At 46.8% G+C, this 26,576-nt stretch overlaps 1 long non-coding RNA gene across 1 annotated transcript in view; it reads right to left on the reverse strand.

Moving 5' to 3' along the window:
* Positions 1–26,576, reverse strand: part of LOC146346608 (uncharacterized) — a 187,181-nt gene that overhangs the window by 5,059 nt on the left and 155,546 nt on the right. Inside the window, exon 4 of the long non-coding RNA XR_014789980.1 lies at positions 21,403–21,540. This is a non-coding gene — a long non-coding RNA (uncharacterized LOC146346608). The remainder of the gene's footprint in view (positions 1–21,402; positions 21,541–26,576) is intronic.

The following is a 26,576-nucleotide window of genomic DNA, read 5'->3' on the forward strand; positions in this document are numbered from 1 at the left end:
ATCTTCAGGGTTGCTTCTGATACGTCCATCTAACACAGGGGTTTTGGCTAAATACAGGCTGAAGGCTGAAATCAGAAATGGAGGGATTTAAATTCTTGTTTTAATTCCTTTGGTGAAGATGGAACACACAAAAAACCTGTTGCAAATATTAATAGATCTGCCTGTCTTGCTGGCAAACAGGGCTGTATAATGTAGACTCAGACTGAGAACACAGTATCTCTGCACACACTCCCATCACTGGGGTCCCTTGCTAGCCCCCCTTCATACACACTTGTAACATTGTGGGAACCACTTCTGCACGATGGGGTGCAGTATGTCGGTGAATACCACCACCATGTGGGTGGGGCAGATCTTGTGTTGTTCTTGCATGGCTGCCACCCACCTGGGAGAAACAGCGATGACTGGGTAGAAGATCCATGCAAATTCAGCCTTATGACAAACCTAAGAACGTAAGAGCTGTGCTGGATCAGACCAAGGTCCATCTAGTCCAGCATTCTGTTCACACAGTGGCCAGCCAGCTGCCCACGGGAGAGCCATAAGCAGGACATGAGTGCAACAGCACCCTCCCGCCCATGTTCCCCAGCAACTTAGGCATCCTGCCCCAGATACTGGAGGTAGCATATAGCCATCAGGGATGGTAGCCATTGACAGCCTTGTCCTCCATGAATTTGTCTAATCCTCTTTTAAAGCCTTCCAAATTGGGCCCATTGCTACATCTTGTGGTAGCAAATTCCATTGTTTAACTATGCACTTCCTTTGATCTGTCCTGAATCTCCCACCAATCAGCTTCATGGGATGACCCAGGTTCTAGTATTATGAGAGAAGGAGAAAAATGTCTCCCTACCCACATTCTCCACACCATGCATAATTTGGTATATGGCTCCCCTTACTCACCTTTTCTCCAAGCTAAACAGTCCCAGATGTTGTAACCTTTCCTCATAGGGGAGTTGCTCCAGCCCTTTGATAATTTTAGTTGCCCTCTTTTGCACCTTCACCAGCTCTACAGTATTCTTTTTGAGGTGTGACCAGAACTGTGCACAGTATTCCAAGCACCATAGATTTGTATAAGGGGAATATGATCTCGGCAATTTTAATTTTCGATTCCTTTTCTAATTACGCCTAACATGGAATTTGCCTTCTTCACAGCGGCCACACACTAGGCTGACATTTTCATTGATCTGTCCACCACAACCCCAAGATCTCTTTCTTGATCACTCATCGCTAGCTCAGATACCATCAGCATATCTGTGAAGGGACTTTTTGCCCCCACCTGGATTATTTTACACTTGCTTACATTGAACTGCATTTGCCATTTTGTTGCCCATTGACCTAATTTGGAGAGAGTCTTCTGGAGCTTTTCGCAATGCTTTTTTGTTTAACCGCCCTAAATAATTCAGTGTCATCAGCAAACCTGGCCCTGTCATTGCTCACTCCCAATTCCAGACCATTTATTAGCAAGTTGAAAAGCATTGGTCCCAATACAGATCCCCATGGGTCCCCACTGTTTACGACACAGTGGCTTATCCAAAAGGTACTCATGTACCTTTATGGCTCAGTGGAGATTTGAATGAGTTTCTCCCACAGCCAAACCCAGTTTTCCCGCCACTGGACCCAATTGGCTCCCCTCAACACCAATCTCACACCTGGTAGCATAAAGTATGAGGACTGGACTAATAATAATCCAGTTTCACACCCAGATGCTTAAGAGTGCAAGCAATTATGTTAGTGCATGGGTGGGAAACCTGTGATCCTCCATATTATAGAATCATAAAATAGTAGGGTTCGAAGGGGCCTACAAGGCCATCGAGTCCAACCCCCAGCTCAATGCAGGAATCCAAGTCAGAGCATCCCTGACAGATGGCTGTCCAGCCTCGACTTGAACGCCTCCAGCGTGAGAGAGCCCACCACCTCCCTAGGTCATTGGTTCCATTGCCGTATTGCTCTAACAGTCAGGAAGTTTTTCCTGATGTTCGGCCGGAATCTGGCTTCCTGTCACTGGAGCCCATTCTTCCATGTCCTGCACTCTGGGATGATCAAGAAGAGATCCTGGCCTTCCTCTATGTGACAACCTTTCAAGTACTTGAAGAGCGCGATCATATTTCCCCTCAGCCTTCTCTTCTCAAGGCTAAACACGCCCAGTTCTTTCAGTCTCTCCTCACAGGGCTTTGTTTCCAGTCCCCTGATCATCTTCATTGCCCTCCTCTGAACCTTTTCCAGTTTGTCTGCATCCTTTTTAAAGCGCAGTGCCCAGAACTAGACACAGTACTCCAGATGAGGCCTAACCAGTGCCCAGTCTTCTTTTCTCAAGGCTAAACCACAGCTCCCATCACCCCTGACCACTGGTCATACAGGCCGGAGCTGATAGAGTTGGAGTCTGCCAATATCTGGAGAACCGCATGTTCCCCATCCCTGTGTATGAAGGGAAGAAGGAGGGGATGCTGGTCTTCCCATCCAGCCCATAGGAATCCTGCCCTCTGAAGACCAAGAGCACACCCCTCCTCTTGAACAAGAGCTCTGGCCCTACAGAGGAAGGAACAATATAAGTGTTGAAGATATTGGAACAACGAGGTGGTACAACACAAGAAGGTGGCTTCTTATTTTAATCACAGAGGTGTGACCACCATTACTATCTAGAGAGGTGGTGGGCTCTCCCACACTGGAGGCATTCAAGATGAAGCTGGATAGCTACTTGTCAGGGATGCTCTGACTTGGATTCCTGCACTGAGCAGGAGGTTGGACCTGATGGTCTTGTAGGCCCCTTCCAACCCCACTATTCTATGATTCTGTGACTATCCCTGTCCCTCTGCCCCCAACAGGCATTCTGAAGTTAGCAGCCAACAGTTTCATGCAACCATCCACGAGTTTGCAGAATATCTCTAAAAGATAAGAGGAAAAGATGAAGATAACCACCTCTGCTTACGTCCTCTCCCCTACCCCACCTGAAATTTAAAGTAAATTATTTCAATCAACCCTTCCCAACCTGGCACCCTCCAGGTGTTTTGGACTACAACTCCCAGAATTCCTGACCACTGGCTATGCTGGCTGGGGCTGCCGAAGTTGAAGTCAAAAACATCTGGAGGGCAACAAGTTGGGGAAGGCAGTTTTATATAGTCTATCCATCGCCTTTGTGCCCAGAAGCTGCCCAAGGCAACGTACAGTGCAGCCAACTGAAAGCACAACAACAGGTCAACAACAGCAATAAAGCAGGCAAGCTGAATTGCAACAGCCATTTCAACAAATCAATTTGACAACGGCTAAGAGAAGTTTCCATCTTGTGCCTGATGGGGCTTATCGGGCAGCTGAGTGCAAAGCCATGGGGGCCACCACAGAAAGAGCCCTGTTGCAAAACCAACGGGATTTCACAGCAGGCAATGAAGGACCTTTGAGCAGTGCCTCCTCAACAGATCTTAACCGAGGGGAAGGCTCATACGGATAGACACAGTCCCACTGGGGGGGTGAATTCCTCCCTGTTACCCCTAATAATTACATACACATATCACCACTGTCACCTTCTTTCACTGAAGATATCATATGCAAATCCAACTGTAGTTTTAAATGAGCTCTAAACAAAGAGCATGCCAAGCACCAAGAAGAAACACAAGGAAAGATAAGGCACATCGCTAGGTTCATAATTGCTCTTCAAGACAGCTCTCATCTGTCAGGCGTTTCTGTCTCCCTGGAGATCTGCAGTGCTCCAGATCTTCCAGGGCTGGATTTCCCATGAGCTCAGGGACAATTGTAAGCAATTAAGCACAATAAACAGTACAAGGGAGGGTGAATTATTAAATGCCACAGTACTGGCATAGAGAGCAAGAGGTGTCAGGCGCAAGAGTTCCGCTAATGCAGAGAAACAGAAATAGCAAGCTGAGGTTGTCGAAAATTTCTGCTGACGCTGTCTGTCCAGCCCTCGGGGGGGGGGGGGGGAGATGGTCACTATGTGTTGCAGTGAAGAGCAAAGCCACAAAACCTTGGCTCTAACTGAGGGGTGTTGTGTCTCTTTCAGCCTAAAAGCTGGATTCCATTTCGGAGCAACTCTTGGGGGAGGCATTCCAGTGGTGGATGGACCCAAAGGGGCAGGGCCAAAATACCAGCATATTTTAACTTAAAGATCTTACTGCCAATAACTAAGCCTAAGGAGACTGGAACATCTTATAAAAATCATATAACACCAGTTTTAACGGGATTGCCCTGGCTGCCAATACACTTCCAGTCAGAATTCAAGGTTTTGGTGATGACATTTAAAGCCCTAAATGGCTTGGGACCTCGATATTTGAGAGAGCGCCTCTCCCTATATAAGTCTCTGGACGCAAATGGCGTAGTAGGCGCCATTTGTGGCCATAAAGCTGGTAGATTAGCCTAAATGCAGCCATTTATGGCTGCATTTAGGTTAATCTACCAGCTTTACAGCTGCAAACGGCACCCACTACGTCATTTGCGTCCGGAGACTTGCTTATACAGTGATACGGCATGGAAATGGCTGCTGACCGTATCGACATTTGCCAGTGATGCGGAGCAGGCGGCCAGCTCCGCAGACGCCAAAAGGGATCTGACCCGGACAGATTCCAGGGGGAGGCGGAGGTGAGTGCTCCATTCCACCATGGAGTCCGTGGCGGAATTCTCCGCCATCCCTAGAAATAAGTGTCTTAAATAAAATAAACAAACAAACAAACATTGGGGTAGATAAGCACAAAACCACATTATATTAGGGGAAATCACTTGTCAAAAATGCATATATTTAAGTGCACACAAAACTGCATATATTTATGTGTACATCCAAATGTGGATATTTCGAAAAGTGCACGTACAAACATATGTTCATGTAGATCAATGCACATGAAAATACGAAATCATTTTAACGCAGACTTAAAAAATAATAAATTTGCAGGAAAGGGATGGAACAAATTTCATGTAGGAAAAACACGAAACTAAGTGGAATCGAACCTGGCAGGTTGTTCCATCCCTATTACCTGCACAGCCTCTTTGCATCTTCACTGTGTCCAATAGGGTTTACTCCCAGCTTAGACACTGAGCACTGCAGCCTCAATTAACCTAGGCTGCAATGCGATTGCCCCTTCCACAGAACTCAATGGAACTTACTTCTGAGTAGATGTGTATAGGACTGCTCTGTTGATATATCGCTAAAGATTCATTTTTGTTTTTAAATCCGGCTTATTAATCAGGCAGATCAGTAGCCCCGTGGAATGGTCTTCTTTGGAGATGCGAAAGGTGGCCTCGCTTTGCGCCAACACATACGAAGTTCAGAGAAAGAAAATGCACATGTCTTCTTTTGAGCATCCAAGGCGGCCGCATCAGAGATTTTGTCACCCACCCTGCTTTAAACCTGAGCTGGGCTAATGCTAAACCTGACATTTCATCTCTCCATCATCTCCCTTTCCTTTCCCACCATGTCACTGCAATATCCTGCTGGGTGAGGATTTCTAGCAAGGCCTTGAATGGCAAGTTCCCTCCCACCCCACACACACGCAAGGCCCCCTTTAGCAACACAACTCCCTGGAGATGGGCATCAGTCCCCCCCTCCCTCCCCCCACCTCTTTCTGATTCAGCAAAGCCCTTGATAAGAAATGTCATCCTTAACTGGGTAATTTTAGCCCCTCCAGATAAGAATCTCTATCAGGCTCAAACATATGGCAGACTGCAGCCAAGCACAGGGCAAATGAGCAAGGTAAATTATTTGCTTGTGCTAAGAGGAACTGGGGACCACGGCAGGGAAGACGGTGCCAGGGGGTGGGGGGAGCACACTGATCTGACATAATAGTGAGTGCCAAATTACACACCAGTCTTGGATGCAACCATTAATCCATTGACATATGCCATTACAGTGTAATATACACCATAACAATTAAAGATTTGTAATGGTGTACATTAATGGATTAGTTTTCTTAAAATAATTAATTTTTGTTTAGATTCAAGCCACTGAGGAAGGCCACACAGGCCGAAACACGTTTGGCTTTGTTTTGAGATCATCGACTTTTTTCCCCCTGTTTACCAGGTCCATGAGCATCCAAAGGAGTGATCTGAGCCACTATTCCATTATTGTCATCTTATGGATGACATATTGACTATATATTGACCTTTTTCACTCCTTTGTAGCCTGTGCTGGGCTCTGTGAGAATTTGTCGTGCATTATATTTATTGTATTGTATAGATTTGATTTTGGTTTTGTGCTTTTTAAATAATTGGGGATTACACCCATAGTTTAAATAAATTTAGTGCTCAATACTTATAATTTATTGTATTAGTGACTTTGAAGTTGTGGAAATACTGGCATACCTTAAAACAAATTAAACCAGGAGTGCAGAACCTCAGGCCAAGGGTCCCAGTCCTGCCCCCTGGGATTCCCCAGAAGGCCACGTCTTTCTTCTCAGGCCCAACCTCCTATCCCCCAACCACTGAGAGTTTGGTGGTTCCAGGCTAAACTCCAGGCTTTTGTGTTGTTTTTTGTCCATTTTAAGGCTTACTAGCAGTAAGAACTTTAAGCTAAAATATGCTGGTATTTTGGGGTCTTTCAATCCTGCCCCTTTGGCCTATGCACCCCCCCCCCCCGGAATGTGGCCCCCAAGATCTTCTCCAAAATGGAATTTGGCCTTCGGGGCAAAAGAGGTTCTGCATCCCTGAATTAAACAGTCCACATGCAAGCAACCCAAATTCAGCAATAATACCAGTTAGAGGTTTTGCTATATCAAGCGACTGTCTACAAGTATTATTTATAAATAAATAAATAAATAATATTTATATATATAAATTTTATATTTATTTAAATATAAATATATTTGGTGGGTGCCCCTGTCAAATGAGGCGAGGCAGGTGACTTCAAGAGAGAAGGCCTTTTCAGTGGTGGCATCCCATCTGTGGAATGCTGTCCTAGAGAGGCTCGCATGGAGCCTATGTTACAGTCTTCCTGGTGCTGGGTGGAGACCTTTTTATTCTCCTAGACATCTTAAGAATGTTTTTAGTGCGTTTAATACTCTACTCTGCTGCTGGTTTTAATTTGGTTTTATGACGTTGTAATAGTTTTATTCTTTGCTGCTGGTTTTAACTTGGTACTATTCTGCACTGTTTTTTTGTTTTTGTTTTAACGTGTGTAACTGTATGTTTTAAATGTATTGTACACCACCCAGAAAGCTTCAGTTATTGGCTGGTTTAAAAGTACAGTAAGTAAGGAAATAAAAATACATAAATAATAGCTATGGAAAGGGTGATATCCTTGACACTAAGAGAGTGTCACTAAAGCCCTACCTCCTGACTCTGCTGGGAAGCCTTCTATGACTGACCTCCACTGGTTTCAGAGCTTGTTCAAGACACTGCCCACATGTCCCTGACCATTCCTCTACAACTAGGGCTAGAAACTTGATTTTTAAATCAAGAAGGATGAGATTCGCAGCAGTTTAAATTCTGTGTCAGATACTAGACTCTGTGTTGGAGGTGGAAAACCTTCAGACTTAACCATTTACATATAGCCCTCATAATATTTTCCAGTTTTACCTTGGTAAATGTTTCCCTATATTTGTTGATTATTCTTCTCAAGAGTAATTTTACATGCTCTGAATTACTTTATATCATCATCATCATCATCTCTACACTGCCCCATCGCCAAAGCTCTTTAAATAGCAACAATCACACCCTACATTTAAAGCATTCAGTTGTTTAGGGGCTCAACCTGGTATCACCAAAAGGCAAACAGACTCAACCAGTGCCAACTGGTTTACATTTACCATTAGTGACTCACTCCCTCGCCTTCTACTTCTCCATACAGCTCTGGCCTTAAGTGCCTTTTTGGGGTGGAAAGGTGGGACATAAATAAAATAAATAAATACACTTTCCAGACATTTATTTTTCCATGATTTTAGGATCTGCATTGGGCCTGGAGACTTTCCTTCGAAAGCAACCAATTGCATCCCTGGTCAATAGGAACAAATGCATTTTATCAGTGTTTCCCCGCCAGAGCCCAAGAAAGTCTTTGTTCTGTAGGCTAATTAGAATCACTGGGAGTTCTGTAGGAGGCTTTGCCTCAATTATCTTGAAGGGCTCATTTGTTTTTCTCTGAAACACTATTAAGTGAGGATATTTCTAACCCAACCCACCCACAATAGGCGCTGCCAGCCCATTCACGAGTAGTGGGCTCTCCCACACTGGAGGCATTCAAGATGAGGCTGGACAGCCACTTGTCAGGGATGCTCTGACTTGGATTCCTGCACTGAGCAGGGGGTTGGACTCAATGGTCTTATAGGCCCCTCCCAACCTTACTATTCTGTGATTCTATAATTCTATTATTTTAGTCAAGTCAATTTTACTTAAGGAAAATATAATTAATCACAAAAAAGCACCCATACTTTCAGATTCATTGCCAAACACCAGGGGGAGGAACTTGCTACCCTCCAGATGTTTTTTGGACTACAACTCTAATCATCCCTGAGCACTGGCCATGCTGGCTGGGGCTCATGAGAATTGTGGTCTAAAACATCTGGAGGGCATCACACTGCCTGCCCCTTGTGAAAGACTTCAAGAGCTCAAATACAAAGAAATCCAGGAGATATATAAATATATCTCATGATCAAGCAACAGCAAAATCTTATCTACTAATACAGATCTCAGTTCTTCAATTGCCAGCCCTATGAGGCCAAAACGGCACTATCCCTGTACAAGAGGGAGGTATCACCATGTGCAGGTGTAAAGGTTTGAGGCCTACAGAGGCAAAGGGAAAAAAGGTCAGGCTTAGAGGCCTGGGATTCTTTGTTGGGAGGGGCTAACCCTAAGAAGAGTAGTTTAATTTCCCTGGTTAGGTTTCAGTTTCATTTCCCCAGTTAAGTTTCATTTCATTAGGTCTGAAACAGTAGTTTCGGGTTGGGGGGGGGGGTATAAAAAGAGAGTCAGAAAGACCAGAGTAAGGAGCAGAATCAGGAAGAGAAGAGCACAAAGAGGGAGCAGGAAGAAGTAGCCTGAAGAAGTCTAAGTGCAGCTAGGGTAGAGGTACTTGCATTTTCTGCAACTTTTATTTTCTCTTAATGTCTTTTGTATCACTCAGCTCTATTGTGTAAATACCTTTAGTTGTGATTGGCTTGCTTCAATTTCCCAGTAGACTGTTGTGGTTATATCCTGAGTCTAGAGTGTCAATCACCCCATGCCTACAGCCTAAACCCCACGTTATTGGAAAGGGGAAGTTTAAAAGAAGGAAGGGGGGACTCTTAAGGAGGCAAGAGATCCTTAGAGAGTTGCTCAGGGGGTCCAGGTCAATGGTGGAACCCTGACAGCAGGGAAACCCAAAGATTTGCAGAAGCACAAACAAATTTTTAGGGAGGAAAAAATATGGGGCGAGGAGACCCCAAACAATCTCCATGCTGCAACGTTTTCTTGCAGGTCCCTCGATTTCTAATGTTCCAGGGTGAATGTCAGTGCTTATGTAGGCAAAGCAGCACCACACACACATACAGACACACACACACAAAGTCACAGACACAGCAGGCTCAGGGAAACCCCAAGGTTTGCATAAGTACAAAAGATCTTTAGAAAAAATACGGGGGGGGGGGGAATCCGCAAACAGCCCAATGGGGACTGAGCATGCTGTAGGAACAGAACGCTGACTGACTGTTGGGGGGGGGCTGGGGGGGGGAATGGGTAATGGAATGGAGTAGCTGGAAACCTGAACAGCAGCATTCCACACTGCAACGTTTTGTTGCAGGTACCACTTGTAGAACAAACAAAATACATTTCCACACAGAACATTGCTCACTCCCAAGTCATTGAGAGGATACATCAGTGTATCTCAAGAGAGAGAATCAACACAAAAGTAACAAATTACAATTCCACATAACTATTCACTCCCCAAGCCACCTTTGTCAAGTAAGGAACAGGAATGGGTTGTCCAGATTTTCACTTAGTCTTCTGGGCTAGTAAACACAAAGAATGTAGTTTCGGTACTGATGCACTTATCCAAATCTGAAAGAAGGTAGCAAATCTTGTTATTACCAGGCTTGCCTATAAACCCTTTCTACAAAGGCATAATAAACTATCTTCCTTGGGGTTCCAAACAGTATATAATGCAATATATATACATATTTAATGTGTATATGTATGTATGGGTGTGCATACATATTATATACTTTGGTGTGTTTTTTTACTGTTTTAACGTTTACAAATGTATTATTTTGATGCTTGTATTGTTGTGTGATTTTGTTTATTAATGTTTTTGTTATTTTGTTGTTTTTTGGTTTTATGATTGTAACATCCCAAGCCAGTTGGGCAGTATACAAATTCGATCAGTGAATGAATATATAAATCTAATAAATAAAATGAAATATATAAAGGACCACGTCTGGAACGGTTCCTGTCTACCAAAGCAAATATGATGATTTACCGATATGACTGAACACTGACCCATCGAAGTACGCTGCTGGTGTTGATGGAAAACAGAGAGCAGTTAAGGCTTTACTTCCATGACTTAATAATTTACCTATGAAGTAGGCTAGCAAGGTACGTTCTACTCATGTCTTGTAAGAGATTTCAGTGCTATAGTGCTCTAGGGTGTTCAAGGTGTTTTACAGCACGCTCGCTCTCACATGGTCATAGCATACGAAGCTGCCTTGTACTGTTACCCAAGACCTTCTGCATGAAAACATGCACTCCACCACTGAGCGCCTACGTACGTTCTCCCTCTCCTAATCTTTACAGTAACCCCGTCAGGTAGGGTAGCGTTCGTATTCCTGCACTGCAGATGACGGCTGGAGGCTGAGGGAAGAGCAGGCTCCATGGTTCCGTGGCTGGGATTTGAACTGGGGGCTTCCACTGCCCCACATTCGACTGACTCCATACAGCACAAAAGGATAGTGCTGGTGTGACACTGGCACTCCCTTGCATGCCTTAGGACATTTTGGAGCACTGCTTTTCTGCAGAAGTCAAGCCACATTAGTTCTAATACGACATAGCAAGCACTATCCTTTGAGTGCAATGGATAAATGGTCAAAATTCAGACATGATGAGGATGGAAGATTCAAAGGAATCCAGCCTCAAGCTACATATGAACGATGCTAGCATAATTAAATGCGTGTGTGCGTGCGCACACACGCACACACACAAGGCGGTGCTGTACGGATATGAGCCAGTTCCCAAGGAATATATATTCCCCCACATTTCCATCCTACATCAAACCTGCAGGAAAAAGGCCATGCGGACACTACCTAAAGGGATAGCAATATTTGCCATAGGATGAGGTTTTTGCCCCCTTCATACCAGGCTGACTGAGAACTCTTGTTTTGTTTTGTTTTTCTATGACCATTTTGCCCAGTGGCCTTGCTTACGTTCTGATCACATACTTCTTGCATTCCCAAAAAGCTATTACCCACTCGATGGCTTCACTACGGAACAATTTGCTATGATCAGCTAAGACGGGTTGCTTGACGGACAACAAGCAAAGCGATTAACCTTTGAGCTATATAACTGCACTCTAAAACTTTGCAAGGATATCATTTCATTGCAAAATGCTTTTGGATGACCGGCAGCCCAATCTTAAACCACTAGCAGAGGCTATGTAAAGCTACAATTACAGGGGCATCCTGGCGTTAAGAGAATTGGGAACAGGGCCACACGTGAACTGCCATGGCAGCTTTTTGGAAAGCCCCACAAGCCCGTTTAAAATCTCTCCCAGCAATGTAACGCTTTGCCTTCATTCGTGGGCAAAGTTCCCCAGTGGCCCTTAGAATTGCTGTACATCAGGAAGGCAGAACCTCAGACTCAGAGGGTAAACCTGGTCCTCCTGGGCTCCCAATACGGTGCTCTGTGGATCCCCAGATGGCCACATGCTCTTTTCCAAATTGTTTGGTGGTTTCCCGGCTTTTGTGAAGTTTTTTGCTAAAAGGTTGAAATGCCTCTCCAAAGGCTTAGTTACTGGGCAGTAAGAGCTTTAAGCTAAAATAGCTGGCAGATTTTTTTAAAATTTGGTCCTGCCCACCACTGGAATGCGGCCCCCAAGAGCTTCTCTGGAATGGAATTCGCCCCAGGCTGAAAGAGGTTCTGCACTCCTGCTGTACAGCATCAGCACCCCATATGATCTATCTGTAGGTAGACAGTGCTGCTTCCAACCCCATTGCGAAAGACTACTCCAGCCTTCCCCAACCTGGCACCTTCCCCAAATGTCAGACTACAACTCCCAGAATTCCCAACCAGCCTGGGATGGTCAGAGATGATGGGAGCTGTAGTACCACACAACAGGAGGATGTCAGATTGGGAAAGGCTGGAGTAGTCTTTGAACATACAAAATTAACTTTTTCAGGAGGAAGGTTCTAGCACGGCAACCCCCACCAACTTCCCTGCCTAAATGGGCAGGGGGAGCTGTCTGCTGCCATCTTGGCTCCAACAACTGGCCTGAGGAATCCTGGGTTGGAGGACACACTTCAGGTCTGCGCCTGGGCATAGAATCATAGGGTTGGAAGGGGCCTACAAGACCACTGAGTCCAACCCTCTGCAGGAAGCCTGATTCCCAGGCAGTCCCATCCAAGTACTAACCAGGGCTGACCCTGCTTAGCTTCTGAGATCAGACGAGATCAGGCACATCCAGCCCTTTGCTGGAGCCCAGCCCTCACCTCAGGGACAGAAGCCATAGCTGGCATCTTTAATCCACTTCCTGGACATCCAATCCACAGAGAGCCAGTGTGGGCTGCAGTGGCTATAGTGTCGGACTAGGGCTCAGGAAGCCCCGGGTTCAAATCCCTCCAGTCAGCCATGAAGCTCTCTGGATAACCTCGGGCTAATCTCTCAGCCTGAACTACCTCACAGGCTTGGTGTGAGGAGAACACACAGGCTGCCCTGAGCAACTTGGAGGATGGGCCAAATAAAACAATGTAAAAAATATAGCATGGCGTTTCACAAAAGCCATACATCTAAAATTTCACAGGAGTGGTTCTAGAGAGACCTCATATCTCTTTGGGACAAACAAGGAGGTGTTTCAATTTGTTACCTGCAGGAACAATCCTCACTCCCTAGTATCCTCCTGGACTCCAAATTCTTCACATCACACCTTGCAAGTACTCCAAATCCTCCTGTCCATTTCTGTGCCATTCAGCCTTCCTTCCTTTGCCCTTGTAAAACCTCTATTATCTCCTTAGCATGGGACTCTTAAACTTCTGCCTCTTGATGTTCCCCAAACAGCAGCTAGTTGCCAAGACTTGATCCTCCATCCATGACCCTCTTATGAAATGTAACAAAAAACAAGCCCAGAGCAACAGAGAAGCACGCAGATTTCTTCTCGTCTCCAGAAAAGGCTGATTGTATCCCAAGACCCCCAAAAATACTTTGCAACGGAAGACATTGCTGGCTTTGTCTTCACAACCACGGGCACGCCTGTGAAGAAGGCAGAGGTCAAACTTACCAACACAGAAAGAAGATCGCATGCTTGCCTGCAAGATCAGCTAACCTAAAGAACCATCGCAAACAGCAATGAGGACTAGAGTCCCTAATCTTTCCAAACACACTCCTCGTAGAAGTGGGAGGAAATAAGTCCTGTTCAGACAGTTAACAGGCCACAATGAAAGAGGAGTGTGCAGGGGGTGCTCCACACATCCATCTGAAGGTGAGAACAGAGCATATCCAAGTATCTCTCCCACTCTCTCTTTCTGCAATTGGGGGCCCTGCTTTTTGCACATGGATCCCGACTGTGCATGTGATTGGGATTCCTGTGAAAGGCAGCGTCCCTAAGGATGAGAGAGAGGGAGGCAGGTGAAGAAAACTTCAGGGCCTGCTCCAGCTGGATTCTCACTGCCCCCCCCGCCCCCCCGCAGAAGGCCTTGTACCGTCAACTGCCCTTTGGGAAGAATTCCAGGAGAGAGAGAGGCAGGGAGATGATGAAAACACCAGTTACCTGCTCCTGTTCCAGCTTGACTCTCCCTGCCCCCACAGCCACGTAGGAAGGATCCTGATATTAAACACTGATTTATTGTGATGTGATTAAGTTTATGACATGGGTACTCTGATAGGATCTGTATTCTGAAAGGCAGCATCTACATAATTGCAATAAATAAACAAACAGAGAGAGGGAGAGAGCCATAGCTGGATCTCTATTGCTGGGGTATGCGCCGGGGGCACCAATGTGCTCATCAATGGGGGACTCATCCTAGCACCCACCAGGCTCCCTGGTCCTCCTGAATTTTATTTTATTTCTTAAGATTTTATATTGACTGAGAGGCTGGAATGTTGCAAAGCGAAGCCTTGTCCTCCAGTGTCATCTTTACATGGGTCCAAAAGAGCGATTTTGTGTTTTGGAGCTCAGACCTCACCTCTGCCTTGTACTTAACTTCTTGGGCAGATTACTTCTCTTTTAGTCTCACCAGTTTGCCTTCTGGAAAATTTGTATTTTGCCATGCCCACCATGATAGCCGTTTTATGAATGGACAAGCCCCCCCCCCCCCCCCCGCGCCCACCAGCCATTTTATGAGAGCAACCACAACACTCTTTCAAAATTCCAAATGGGGCCACCGAACAAAAAGGGCTGGGGATCCGTCTATTCTAAGCTTCAAATGTACTCGAAGTGAAGAGAACTCGAAGTGTGTACATGAATCTGTCAATTAGCCTCAAGTCTCAGTTTGGGCAGGTATAACTTTAACTTCTTCCACAGGCCATTGGGAGCAACGATGGAGCATTCCTATTCCTTCCAATTATGGGGCCTTCCGCCTCAGCGCTACTCCTGCCTCACTCTCTGCAATCTTTAGCCATATGGGACCATGTCCACCATGGCACTGAAATGTAGAAAATGCAAAGTGAAGGTCTGGTACTTAACCTTTGGACTGCTGCCCACCTCTCCAGTATTCTAACTCGCATCAGTCTGATCTCCACGGCAGCCAATTCACTATTCTCAAACTGATCCAACTTTGCCTGCAAAGAGTTCAGGCAGATGAGTTCCTACTGCTAAGGATGCAACAGTCCAGTCATTAGGCCTATAAAATGATTAGATAGAGCAGTAGTTCCCAAACTGTGTGGGGCGGTTCCCAGCCTGAGGAGGCTACCCACTGGGTCTGAGGATGACTCAGTGGGTAATTCTTCCATGTCTCTGCATGGGGTGTGACAGACTCATTCAACGACTCTTGATGCAAAGATCCAGCAGAACCACCAGACTTCAGGGGAGGCAATTTGTCCTCTCTATGCATGAGTCACTGATACAGCGATTTGTGCAGAACCACAGAGACTCCCCGGGGGGTGGGGAACTTTACTCTGATCCTCCCTCAAAGGAAACCATTTCTGGTGCAGAAGTGAACTTGGCCCACCATAACCAATGCACTGAAACACACTGATATAAAATGCACATCGAGAGCCAGGGTGGTGTAGTGGTTAGAACTGCTATCTTTCCCAGCTTTCCAAAGGTTTTGAACTTCAACGCCCATCCACCTTGGCAAGCATGGCCAGTGGTCAGGAATGCTGGGAGGTGTAGTCCAAAACAACTGGAGGGTACTAGGTTGGGGAAGTCTAGGTTAGAGGGTTGGACTTAAGTCAGGGAAGACCCAAGTTCAAATCTGTCCTCAGTCACAAAGCTCACTAGGTAATCTTGGGCCAAAACCATCTCTCTGCCATTCCACCCTCACAAGGTTGCTTATTTATTATTTATTATTGATTGATTTGATTTGTACCTCACCTTTCTATAAAAAAAATGGCAGTCGAGGCGGCTTATGAGGATACAAGGGGGAACCTCTGAAAACGTGGCCCAGAGTTCTTTGAAGGAAGGATGGGAAATCAATGTAATAGTAAATGTGTGTCTGCAGCTTTCATTCTGAAGCACTGTGCCAAAGCTATGGAAAGTTCGGGAAACACTATGTTGGGGAATGAAGAGAGGCACAAACTCGTTGTGCCTGAAGTACACCGTCAGCCATTCCTGATACCATCACCTTTCTTGCACTCCAATGCTTACGAACTCCCTCAAACAGAAAAGGGCAACCAAAATGATCAAGCAGCTGAAACCAGTCTCATATGAGGAAAAGTTATGATGTTCAGGATGGTTTAGCTTAGGAAAAAGGCAAATATAGGGAGACATGATAGAGGTGTAAAAATTATGCATGGTGCGGAGAAAGTGGACAGGGAGAAGTTTCTCCTCCCTCTCTCATAATACTCGAACCCAATGGGGTCATCCCATGAAGCTGAATGGTGCGACATTCAGGACAGATAAGGGAAGTAATTCTTCCCACAGTGCATAGCTAAAGTATGGAATTCACTATCACAAGAGGTAGTGACGGTCACCAACTTGGATGGCTTTAAAAGAGGATTAAACAAATTCATGGAGGATGATGCTATCAGTGGCTATTAGTCATGGTGATCATATATTACCTCCAGGAACAGAGGCAATATGCTTCTCTATACCTGTTACTAGGGAACACGAGTGGGAGGATGCTGTTGTACTCATGCTGTGCTTGTGGGCTTCTCATGGGCAGCTGGTTGGCCACTGTGGGAACAGAATGCTGAGCTAAATAGGTTTTTGGTCTGATCCAGTGTGGCATGTTGTCAGTTTCTAATTCAAACTAAATGCAATCAATGACACGACCCTAGCTCAGCCAGTCTTTATGGGAAGGTTACACTCAACTTTATGGGGCGGTTGCACTCAATTTAGTGATGGCCACCAATTTGGATGGCTTTAAAAGGGGGTTAAACAAATTCCTGGAGGAGAAGGCTGACATCAGCTACTAGCCCCGATGGCTCTATGCTACCTCCAGTATCAGAGGCGATATGCCTATGTACACCAGTTGCTGGGCAGCGTGGACGGGAGGGTGCTGTTGCGCTCGTGTCCTGCTTGTGGGCTTCCCATGGGCAGCTGGTTGGCCACTGTGTGAACAGAATGCTGGACCGGATGGACCCTTGGTCTGACCCAGCAGGGCTCTTCTTAGGTTCTTATGTCTGGAAAGGCAATTTATCCATCTCACCTGGGGTAGGCAACTTGGTATTGTCCAGATGATTTGGGCTGTAACTCCAACGGCCATGCTGTCTGGGAATCAAGGAAATTGCTGTCCAACACATCTGGAGAGCACCAGGTTGGTAAAAGCCGAGCTGCAGGACCCTTGTCCAGATGAAAGGGGTTTATGACTCCATAGGAGAACATTGATTTGCCTGCACAATGTCCCACTCCCAGATTCAGGTGAGGGGAAGCCTCCTAGAGAGCTGTTGTCAGTTGAAGAGGTAAATCCTGTGCTAGACAGATCAGTGGTCTGATTCAGATTAAAGCAGCACCGTATGATCCAAAGTCTTTGAGCACAAGGATGTCCTCCGAAACCTCACCTATTTCCGTTCGCATATTTATTTACTTATTTAAATTTATTAATCGCCCATCTGGCTGGTCACCCAGCCACTCTGGGCGATGTACAGCATGTAATAAAACGGCTTAAAACAATCAAATTCTACCATAAAAACGTTTTCTAAAATACCCTAACCCTCCCCAAATGCCTGCCTGAACATGCACGGCGGAAGCTCATTAAAGAGGGGGCATGGCGGAGTTCCTGAGGGAGGGAGTTCCACAGAGCGGGGGCCACCACAGAGAAGGCCCTCTCCCCAGTCCCCACCAGTCTAGCTGTCCTGGCTGATGGGACAGAGAGAAGGCCATCCGAGGCTGATCTTGTTAAGCGGCCTGTCTGGTGCTGCTGGAGGCGCTCCTTGAGATAGGCTGGGCCGGAACCATATAGGGTTTTAAAGGTCAAAAGCAACACCTTGAATTTGGCCCGGAAAACAACTGGTAACCAGTGCAACTCCTTCAGCACTGGAGTGATGTGCGTATAGAACACTTTGATGTATTTATCAAGATGTTTTCTTCCCTCTGAATCAGAGAACAGACGTAAACCTGTTTAGGTCAGAAGCCGCCTGCTTTTGGACATTACGACATCAGGATTAAAAAACCTGGGTAGCCAGAGTGCCAAAAATAGACCCATGCTCATAATCGCAGAGAGGTATAAATAGGAAAAAAATATCAAGGTAGCGCGCTGGGATCGAAGGCTCGAGTGAATAATGTATTTGTTTTTCCTGCTGCGGTACTTTCCTTGGAGCTATCTCTGTGCAAATAAGTCAACGAACACTCCAATTACTCCCATGCCAGTTTTCTGAGAACTAGAACGCAAGAGCGGTACGCTGAACTCAGCCAGCTGAGGAGCACAGGAAAAAAACAACGCGCGTCCAGCCTCCACGACCAACACAGACTCCAGAGAGCATCCACACCAAATGTGCCACACATGTTTCTGTCACATGCCCGAGGGATGATGAACCCTGCCCACTTTGGGGAGAGGGGCTCTCGGAGCGAGAGCGAAATGACCTAGATGTTGACAGACCCAAGCCTTTTCCAGGCAGGTTGACGCATCTGGCTAAGGGGGATGAGGGAATCATTGGAGAGGTGAGCTGAGGTCAATTCCAGACGGGCAGTCGGAGGCAGGGATGGTGGGGAAATGCAGGCAACGGAACAGGTGGGAAGGAGGATCCAGGGAAAAAAGAACTTCAGGACAGGGTTTCACCGGAGCCTCCTCAGGAATTAAATCCGGGCACCGAATCCAAATTTGGACACACTCTCGGTGGCCGCATTCCAGTGGGGGGCAAGGGCCAATGGCAAAAGGGGCAGGGCCAAAGTATCAAAAATACCAGCATATTTTAGCTTAAAGATCTTAGTGCCAATAACAAAGCTCTAGGAGATAACAAAGCTTTAGGAGAGGCATTTTGACCAATTAGAATTGGGAGGGGTGAGAACACCATGTAAAAGCTGGGAAACCACCAGGGGTTTTCACTCAGGGGTGGGGTGGGAGCAGGGGAAGCACTTGATGATGGGGGAGGGCTGGACTGGGACCCCAGGCCTGAGGTTCAACACTTTTGACAGGCACGAATGTGTGAGGAAGGGGTTCACGCTGCAGAGTTTCACCCCCACGGTGTGTTCGGTGGCCGTGTAAAGAGACAAAGGCACACAGGTCTCCCCCACATGAGGGGCAGTTTGGGTCAACTGGGATCTCCCGTAGTGTGGAAGAGCTCTAGGCACGTCTATAGTGACGTGCAATGGGCCCGTTCCCACGTGTAGGATGTGGGGCCCCATAACCACCTGCCTCAAGTGCTCATTTAATGGGCGAAGGGAGCCGAGTAAGCCCTTCTTGGGGTTGTTGGCAAAACGGGAACAGGAAGTGATAGAGCCTGAGCTGCGAGCAGAAAGTGCTTTGATGCACATACATCATCTGGTGCTGTACCTGTAGCCCACTGGGAAGCTGGACATCTGCACGGTCTTGCCAAGTGGAGAGAAGGCTCGGACCACTCCCCTGTTTTCCCTAGAACTGCGGTCAAGACTGTCTGGACCGCTTGGGCAGGCCAATACTGACGGCCCAGACTCCCAAGGGGTTCTATGCCTGGAGCCCGGGCCAGAGAGCATTCTGCACCCTGATCCTGTTAACGGAGTAGAGAAAAAAGCCTTCCCCAACTTGGTGCCTGACAGATCTGTTGAACTGTGACTCCCATCATCCCCAGCCAGCATCACCACTGGAGGGCACCATGCTGGCTGGGAGTGATGGGAATTGTTGTCCATGGAGGGCACCAGATTCAGGAAGGGTGGAGTACAGACTGGAGGAAAAGGCTATCAATGGCTCCTAGTCCTGATGGCTATGTGCTACCTCCAGTACCAGAGGCAGTGAGCCTATGGACACCAGTTGCTGGGGAACATGGGCGGGAGGGTGCTGTTGCGCTCATGCCCTGCTTGTGGGTTCCTGGTCGACAGCTGGTTGGCCACTGTGTGAACAGAATGCTGGACTAGATGGCCCTTTGTCTGATCCAGCAGGGCTCTTATGTTCTTATGACAGCTCTTTGACATCCCAAACCAGAACCACAGTTTATTTCCGTGGGTGTCAGGGAGAAACTGCAGTTATACCAATCATTTCTGCTTAGGAATGTTAAAAGCACACCTTCTTCCCTACCCTATCCTGCAATGCCAGTGAACATGCCCTGGTCTCCTCTCGTTTAGACTACTGTAATGCACTCTACGTGGGGTTACCCTTGAAGATGGTTCGGAAGCTGCAGCTGGTACAGAATGCAGCGGCTCACCTGATTAAAGGCAGCTACCGGCGAGATCACATCACTCCAGTGCTGAAGGAGTTGCACTGGTTACCAGTTGTTTTCCGGGCCAAATTCAAGGTGTTGGTTTTGCCCTTTAAAACCCTATATGGTTCCAGCCCAGCCTATCTCAAGGAGCGCCTCCAGCAACACCAGACAGGCCGCTTAACAAGATCAGCCTTGGATGGCCTTCTCTCTGTCCCATCAGCCAGGACAGCTAGACTGGTGGGGACTGGGGAGAGGGCCTTTTCTGTGGTGGCCCCCACTCTGTGGAATTCCCTCCCTAGGGAACTCCGCCATGCCCCCTCTTTCATGAGCTTCCGCCGTGCATTAAAAACGTGGTTGTTCAGGCAGGCATTTGGGGTGGGTTAGGGTATTTTAGAAAACATTTTTATTGTAGAATTTGATTGTTTTAAACTGTTTTATTATTTGCTGTACATCGCCCAGAGTGGCTGGGTAACCAGCCAGATGGGTGATTAATAAATTTAATAAATAAATAAATAATAAACATTGTATAAAGCTCCAGCAAGTCTTCTGATAGATGCCCCAACCTGGGGCTTTTGAATAGTCTCCAGGGAAGGGTGTCAGTAAATGCATGGGTATGCAATCAGGGTGTTGCTAGCCTGAACTCAAGGGGTGGTGGTGGTGGTGGTGGTGGTGGTCCTGAATCTACTTCTCAGAGCCCTGAGTGCCCCTTGGTGCCAGCCGAAGTTTTGCCCCTCAGCTTAATTGCCTTGCAGGAGGTGATTCTTAAGGGGGATTGCAGCTGGGGAGGGAGGGATTAACTCTCCCCTTCCCACATGCTGCAAAACACCCCCCACTCCCTAAAAGAAGAAAAAAAAAATTCCCCTGCATGGCAATTTAGCTTAGCATTTTTCCCCACAATGGTTTAGAATGATCAGGGGCAGGGTGCCAATTAATGGAAGATTGTATTTAATTTGAGATTTGGATGAGAAATTAATTGCCTCCTTTAAAATTTCAATACATCCTCGTAATGATTTCTAAATTTTCATATTTAGATAAAAATTAGCATACGTCGATTTTGTGCAGATTCTTGTGTCCTATGGGCCCGGGCCCCAAACCTTTCAAGTGCCTAGCAATGCCCTTGGTGTGCATTACTAGAAATCACAGCTCACAACTGGCTGCCACTGCAAATCACCCCTCCCCAAATGTAAAGTTTGTTAAAGTGTGTGAAGGAGGAACTCCTACCTAGAGATGTGAAGGGGGGGGGGGAAATTGGGGGAAAACATTTTCTCCCAGTTATATTTAGTGTGGGGGGGAGGTTTCTCCCCCCCCCCCGCCCCACCTTTTCATTTCTCCTCCTACCAAGGTGGCTGCTTCCCTCCTTTGCAGACTTACATTCCTGGCTGCCACTGCATGCCCATGTCTCCCATTCTGATGCCATTTCAGATGTGTGGACAGATCATCTTCTCAGGGCCTTGGTGTGCTCTGTGCTGGCATGCTGGCTACTGTATAGGCTGAGCATCAGGTCATGAACTGTGAGGGAGAGAAAGAGAGGGAGGTTTTTCAAACGTTCCTAGTTCTCAAGATCTATCAGACGGCAGGTAGACTCATTTCTAACTGTGTTGCAGAAGGTTAGATCAGTGACAGGGGTCCACATATTTCAGTTAGCCCTGGTAGCCAACCAAAATGCCTGGTCGCTAGTCATGCACCAGACACCACAATGAACTTTGGAAGCACTTTGCCCTGCTCCAAAACCCAGCACAAAGTCAAAGCTGGGTTGCAAAGCTGCTGCCAGGCTGTGCACCCAGTCTTCCCCACCCTGGCGCCCTCTACATGTGTCGGAATACATGTCCCATCATGCTGGCTGTGGATGATGAGAGTTGTAGTCCAAGTCCTAACCAGGTTAGGAAAGGTTGATGTAGACCAGGGGTGAGCAGACAGTAGATCTCCAGACGTTGTGGACTTCAAGGTCCAGCATTCCTGACCATTGGTTATGCTGGCAGGGGATTCTGGGAATTGAAGTCCAAAACATCTGGAGATCTACCTGCTGCCCACCCCTGGTGTGGACAATACTGAGTTAGAATGACCAGTGGTGTGACTCGGTATAAAGCAGCTTTCTACGTTCTTAAGCTCTGGCACCGTTCAGAGAAGAAATCAAACGCCTGGGAAGGGAAGCAAATCAGAACCGATATGCCACGTTTGTGTATGCAGTCACGTCTCAGTATTGCTTTTCGATTTATAGTAAGATCTCTGATCAGAACCACCAGACAGATCACAACACGCCCCTGCCGCCAGCCCCCTGCCGCCAGCTGCCTCCAGGGTGCTACGTTTATTTTTTTTAAAAACAACGCCATGCAGACTGTTTTAAACGCAACACCACCTAGACACGATCTGCATAAAAGAGAGCCAGCGTGGTGTAGTGGCTAGAGTGTTGGACTGGGAGCCGGGAGATCCGGGTTCTAGTCCCCACTCGGCCATGGAAGCTCACTGGGTGGCTTTGGGCCAGTCACAGACTCTCAGCCCAACCCACCTCACAGGGTTGTTGTTGTGAGGATAAAAGGGAGAGGAGGAGGATCATGTAAGCCGCCTTGGGTTCCTTGCAAGAGGGAAAAAGGCGGGGTATAAATGCGATAAATAAATAAATAAAACAGCCGAGGAGATGCAGCAGCCTCACCAAAAGGCATGCAGCACACCTGCTGTTCCTGGCAGTGAAGCTTGGGAGTGGCGTGCACAGCTTTTCCAAGAGGGCATTTTCTTGCGGACAACACAGGTTGGAGCAACTGGTTTTAATTAGCGTTCTGGATCTGCAGGGCACCAGCCTCCGGGAAAACCCAAGGTGAGGGCGCTGGTGCTTATAAAACGCCTGTGAATCCGTGCACATGGAACCCAATTACAAGCCATAATCAAAAGGGAATCTGTTGGGGGGGGGGTGTGTGGGGGGGGTAATGCTGATGCACTCCACCACTCTGCTATGCAGGATCAAAGAACAGAGACATGTTTCAGGTCCTCACACACCCTACTCTGCCCCAGAGTTGGGGAGGGGGGGGAAATGTCTCACGAGCTTCCCTACTTCAGCTTTTGAGCCAAAAACCACTCCCAGTCCTCCTACCTCCAAAAAGCACTTCCCAGCCGCCAGATTTCGGAGCCTGCAAACGACTTCACAGCTGCGACTGCAATGGGATCGGGGTGCCTGCTGATGCGAGGTCTGGTGCCGGCAGGTGAGCAACCCTGTTTTGGGCAACGCGCACCATTAGTCAGCACAAATGCGAGGCGTTGACGCCGCTCATCTCAAACCAACGCTGGTCACCCAAGGACGCCAGTAGTTATGAGGAAGTGGACTCAAGGATTATTGAGAATTACAGCTTGGCAAATTACTCATGCTCAGAGATAGATATATACTGGGACAGAATCTAAGGCATGCACACTGACCCTTGGCCATTTTCGTGTCCATGCTTGATGTGACCTCAATTCTTGTTTAAGACAGTGGTGGTGAACTTCAGGCTCATAGGCCAAATCCTGCCAAACTGTGCGCTAATCCAGCCCTCCAGGGTTCCCCGAATGGTCACACCCCCTTCTCCCGACAGCCAATCTTATCCCATTCCGAAAGGTCAAAACACCTCTCCTAAGGCTTAGTTACTGGCAGTAAGAGGTTTGATCTACACGAGGCTGGCATTTGGGGTAAATCTGGCCCTCCCCACCACTGGATTGCAGCCCACAAAAGCTTGGGCCCTCAGGCTGACAAGTTCGACACCCTTGATTTAGGGTCAAAAATGGTTAAAACTATTTAATAATACTTAATATTTAATAATAATAATAATTCACAGTATATTATTTAAAATTCATTTAAAATATACTACTTCCATATTTAAATGAATAACTTAAGAGCCAGTGTGGTGTAGTGGCGAGAGTGTTGGACTGGGAGTCGGAAGATTTGGGTTCTAGTCCCCACTTGGCCATGGAAGCTCACTGGGTGACTTTGGGCCAGTCACAGACCCACTTCACAGGGTTGCTGTTGTGAGGATAAAATGGAGGAGGAGGACTATGTATGCCACCTTGGGTTCCTCAAGGAGGAAAAAGGCGGGATATAAATGTAATAAATAAATAAATATGATCTGAGAATTAAAACAGCTAAAAGACCATTAAAACAAAGCACACCCCCCGTCCACTGCATTGTCAAAAATGAATTTTGCACAAATTCTCAATGCTGCCAGAGGAAAGAAAGGGACCTTGTGAGGGATGGTGGGATCTGTATCAGACAAAAGATAGAGAAATACCCTAAATCCCAGAGAAGATTTTCTATCTTGCCTTTGCAACAGTTCCAAAGAGGCATTTAAAAATTTCTTTTTAACAAAATTGTAAGACAGCCTTCCCCAACCTGGTGCCCTCCAGGGGTTTTGGACTTCAGTTCCCATGAGCCCCGGCCAGTATACCCAATCGTCAACAACACTGGGAGTTGTGGTGCAAAACATCTGGAGGGCATCAGGCTGGGGGAAAGCTGAATAAATACATATTTTTTAAAAAGGACAACAGAACAGCACAGTAGATAAAAGACAAATGAGTTGGCAGCTAAAACAAACAAAACAACAAATAAAAAGGCCTATGACACAATTATCATACACATGTCTGGATGGCACCCTCTCCTCTCTCTCTCTCTCTGTGATAATCATATCAACAAGTTTGTTTTATATGCCACGCTTCCAAATTATGCTCAAGACAGCTCACATGAACAGTAAAGAAATAATAGAGAGGTGCAACAGAAACACTACTCTATACGTATATCAAGCAGATTTCAAAAGACAGCAGTTATATCCCGACTAGCAAAGCGAACTAACATGTATCACAATTAAAAACGCCTAAACATCTGAAAAACATTCCTTTCAGAAATGCTGGTGCCAAAAAATTCAAATTTTAATGAACAAATCTTTCACTAACTTACCCAAATTACTAAAGTTATCAGTAGCAGAATATCAAAATGTTAATTTCATCAGATTAAATTTAAAAAGGCAGCAGAAATTGGAAGTGCATTTATCTCAAAGAATCAGTCAAATGTAAGAGCAGCAGAAAACATTTTCAAACTAATGGAACAAAGCCACCACTCCGGGAAGGGATGAACATTATTCTGGAAATATTCACGTCAGGATTTGCAGCACACAGTATTCTTTCAAAAAGGAAATAATTTTTTCATGTTTCTTCTGTACTTCAAGCAAATACAAACATTTAGGGTGGAAGAAAAAAAAACCCAACAAAACACCATACTTGTACAACAGCCTTTTCCAAGCCTCCAGATGGGTTGGACTACAGCTCCCATCATCCCCAGCCAGCAACTTGGAGGTGGTTGCTGTATAGTCTTTCCATGGCAGCAGTGGGGTTTCTGGTGACTAGAACTGAAAATCAAAGCAGACGCAGCCAAGCAAATAATGAGCAAGAAGTTCAGAACATAGTGGTCAACAAAACTGTCTAATTGTCGTAATAACTGTGTACTTCCCAATGGCCTGGAAGTTTGACTCGCATCTGTGCTGTTTGAGACATGCTGCTAAAGAAGCTTCCCTACATTTTTATTATTTATAAACTTATGACATTTTAATACTGTACTTCTGCTAAGGAGCTCACAGTGGCACACATAAGATTATCCCTTTTCATTTGCATCCCCCACGCCCCCATACCCCTCGCTCCTTACATGGGCCGCCGCCTCCTCTGCCACTCCCGCCTTCTCCATTGCACCACCTTCGCCGCCACCATCTCCTCCTCCTCCTCCTGAGGCCTGGATGCGCGGCGACTCTTCTTCCAGAGAGTAGCCATTTTAAAAATGGCAACTCCCTGGAAGAGTCGCTGCGCGTCCAGGCCTCGGAAGATGGCAGCAGGGGGTGGCAGGGGGCTGCTCCCAATTTCGCCGCCACTGCCACCATCCCCTCAGGCCTAGATGCGGGGTAGCAGGGCGGCAGAGGTGGTGGCAGTGAAGAGAAGGCGGCTCAGGTAAGGACCTGGAGGCGCCGGTGGGGGTTCCTGGGCCGGGGGCCGAAGCGCACCGAGCCCTCGACCCACTCATGCCCCCTCTGCTTCACCTTAGAGGGGGCACAAAGTGCCCCGAAGCAGCCCACTTCAACTTGGAGTTCGGGCCTCAGGCTGAAGTGGTGCACAGCCCTACTTTTCATTCTCTTGTGCAACAATGTATTAGACCGAGGAGGCACCCAGTGAAGACTAGAACTGAGGTGTCCTGGTTCAAGACCAAATGGGAAATCTATCAAGGGTCACCAACCCTTTGGGGTCGGTAGGGATATGTGGAATGTTGAGATAGTGTTGTGGGCACTATCACACAATGGCTGCCATGGGCGGGAGGATGGGACACTTCCCCATTCATGAAATGGCTAGCATGGTGGGTGTGGTCGGACACAAAAAATCATTTCCCAGATGGGAAAAATGGTGAGACTAACAGAAAAGTTACCTGCCGAAGAACAAAAGTACAATACAGAGATGGGGGCTGAGCTCCAAAACACAAAACTACTCTTTGGAGCCCAAGTAACAATGGTGTAGGAGGACCACACTTCACTTTGCAGCATACCTATCTCCCT

The sequence above is a fragment of the Heloderma suspectum genome, chromosome 4 (assembly GCF_057233095.1).
Source record: "Heloderma suspectum isolate Gila_16-S chromosome 4, 16-S_ref, whole genome shotgun sequence".
In the NCBI taxonomy this organism is placed as follows: Eukaryota; Metazoa; Chordata; class Lepidosauria; order Squamata; family Helodermatidae; genus Heloderma; species Heloderma suspectum.